Source organism: Entelurus aequoreus, linkage group LG03 (assembly GCF_033978785.1).
Source record: "Entelurus aequoreus isolate RoL-2023_Sb linkage group LG03, RoL_Eaeq_v1.1, whole genome shotgun sequence".
In the NCBI taxonomy this organism is placed as follows: Eukaryota; Metazoa; Chordata; class Actinopteri; order Syngnathiformes; family Syngnathidae; genus Entelurus; species Entelurus aequoreus.
In genome coordinates, this window is record NC_084733.1 from 74,253,527 (window position 1) to 74,256,625 (window position 3,099).

At 37.5% G+C, this 3,099-nt stretch overlaps 1 long non-coding RNA gene across 1 annotated transcript in view; it reads left to right on the plus strand.

The window, feature by feature from the left end:
- LOC133646869 (uncharacterized) overlaps positions 1–2,620 on the plus strand; it is a 95,892-nt gene extending 93,272 nt beyond the window's left edge. Inside the window, exons 2-3 of the long non-coding RNA XR_009825364.1 lie at positions 2,172–2,268; positions 2,431–2,620. This is a non-coding gene — a long non-coding RNA (uncharacterized LOC133646869). The remainder of the gene's footprint in view (positions 1–2,171; positions 2,269–2,430) is intronic.
- The last annotated feature ends 479 nt before the right edge of the window (positions 2,621–3,099 follow it).

The following is a 3,099-nucleotide window of genomic DNA, read 5'->3' on the forward strand; positions in this document are numbered from 1 at the left end:
CAAAAATGTTTTTTTAATGTTAAATGACAATGTTTATCTGCGATGAGGTGGCGACTTGTCCAGGGTGTACCCCGCCTTCCGCCCGATTGCAGCTGAGATAGGCTCCAGCGCCCCCCGCGACCCCGAAGGGAATAAGCGGTAGAAAATGGATGGATGGATGGACAATGTTTATCATGACTGACTTAATTATCTATTACAGGGGTGTCCAAACTTTTTCCACTGAGGGCCGCACACTGAAAACTCAAAGTAAGCGGGGGTCATTTTGATATTTTTTATTTAAAAAAAAAAATACAATATATGTATAAAAAATATACATTTAGGCCTCCACTTAGGCTTGATACCGGGGACTCCAAAGGGTTTAGGTTAAAAAAAATAAAAATAAATTCATTATTTAGTATTATTATTATTATTATTATTATTCAAAGTTTAAATATCTAGATCAACATTGGGTATATCTGTCAATATAACGTTTTTTTTTTTTTTAGATTTAAGTTGTATGCCCTTTTTGTCAAAGAAAACCAAGTTTTTTATGGAAAAAACACAAAATATGAAATATTTTCCCCCAATAAAATTTTAAAGTGGAACATTTCAGATTACATAATAATTGGAGCTCATAACATAACTCATAAAAACATTGATTTTAATGTATTATTATGTTTTGAGTAATGACACTTAAAAAAAAAAAAAAAAAAGTCCCACTAAAATTATTGGGGATCCAAAAGGGTCCTGCTCAGTGAAGTGTTAAAAAATAAATCGTAATTTTTTTAAAGCTGTTAATACAATAGTCTCGAGATAATCTTCAGATCTATCCGTCAATTATAACTTGTATTGTTGTTTATTATGTTCCTTCTTTGTTCATTTTAGGCCCTTCTTTAAAAAAAAAAAAAAAACATAGTTTTTTATATGGCACTTTTATACTACTTTTTATGTTTTTTTTATTTTTTTATTTTATTTTTAGAATGTGCCGTAGGGCCGTTAAAAAATTACCTGCGGGCCGCAAATGGCCCCCGGGCCGCACTTTGGACATCCCTGATCTATTACAACAACTGCTGTCATTTTCATTCACTGATGTAATTGTATTACAAAGTGGTTAGAGTGTCCGCCCTGAGATCGGTAGGTTGGAGTTCAAATCCCAGCCGAGTCATACCAAAGACTATAAAAATGGGACCCATAACCTCCCTGCTTGGCACTCAGCAACAAAGGGTTGGAGTTGGGGGTTAAATCACCAAAATGATTCCCGGGCGCGGCACCGCCGCTGCCCACTGCTCCCCAAGGGGATGGGACAAATGCAGAGGACAAATTTCACCACACCTAGTGTGCGTGTGACAATCATTGGTACTTTAATCTTAATCTTAAAAAGAAGACAGCAAATGAACGTATGCATTTGTGAAGGCTCTGAATTGGGGAAGGGGTAGTATTAAATAAGCTTTGCTTCTTCCTACTCCTTTTCGGACATGATGGTAAAGAGAAGTGTGTCAGGTTCAAACACTGATGACATCTATTAAACAAGACAAAAAACAAGGAATTAAACAGAGACACGATTAAATTTAGCTCAATGAGGAGAAACGCTCTGGCGTTTCGCTCTGGCGAAAGATTGTGGACTTTCCCTGATTACATGGCAACAGCTGTTTCTAAGGGACATGGGTCGTAAACAGCCATTGCCTTTGATTACAACGGTTAAAAAGAAAAGGTCGTAAAACAGTTCACAGAAAAGGTCGTAAAACAGTTCAAAGAAGCGGTGCCTGGAGGGGGAGTCTGGTCCTGCTTCCTCTTCGCTTTTGTAGTTCTTGGGTCAAGACGATATCTTTCTGTTGATTACAGTACACGAAAGAAACAGGACACCTTCTTGTTGCCTCCCATCCTACACAGTGGAGTTTTACAAGCCTTCTGCTTGGTAGGATTAAAGACAGCTTTTGTGATAACTTAGATGCAATTATTCTAACAAAGTGCTATGAAATTGTGTGATGTATTATACTGTAAGTGTGTTCATGTTCGAAATAAACTAAACAGAGAAAACAAATACTTGTGCAGACATTTGAAATTCAGCACCAAGACAGAATGAAGCAAGCAAACACAAATCATATTACACATTTAAAAAACCCGCAAACGATCACCAGTATACAGGCACATTATAGAACAATATAATATAATTCCTAATAATGTCTTTTTAGGTAACCACCGCCATAGTTGGCGTTGTTTCCCGAGGTTGCAGTTGTAGCGTCGTCTCCCGGACCTCGTGTTGAATTACTAGCAACCGTTGATGACTCGGTGAGGGCACACTCCTTCCAGACTATCTTCAACCAGCAGGCTTGTTTACCCGCTCGGTTGAATCCATACTGAAGCCCCTTTGGTTTAAGTCATGGGGAAAGATGATTGAATATTTAAGCGCCTAATTAAACCCCCTCTTTTTTTTTTTTTTAATCATGACAGGCACTTGTGCTGGAGAAGTGCTCGACAATGGAGTGCTTGCACTTTGAAATACGGACAAAAGAACGTGACATTCAGGAATATGATGTGCCGTAAAGAAAAGGGATGGCAGGGATTTAGTGCGCTTGTTAATGTGCCAGTCATCCGGAACCAGGAACAAGAAGTCATATGGAGTACATTAGAAGATATGAACTATACATAGTTTTATCAATGATGATACTAGTATTTTGTCTGTACAGTTTTTTTTACTAGGCTTTGGTCAACTTTGTCCTTAGTGAACATGAAGGAAGGGCCAGATAGTAGGTAGTTAAAAATTATGTGGAAAAATTATGTTGAAAGAGCCATATTGGACCAAAAATACAAACAAAAAAAAATCTGTCTGGTGCCACAAAAAATTAAAAGCCTTATATAAGTGTTATAATTATTATGATTACAGAGGGAGATGACGGCCAGACACCAGGGGGCAGTAATGTTCAATAATGTATTATATATATATAGTCAATATATATAATAATAATAATAAACTATACTAACTAATAAACTAAACTAAGGAAATGGAGAGTGTCAAAACCCAAGAGTGTGTGTGTGAGGCTGTGTGTGTAGTTAGCTGAAGTGTGTGTTACCAAGTGTTGAGAGCGAAGGAACGAGGCAGTTCGTGGGGCAGGGATGTGG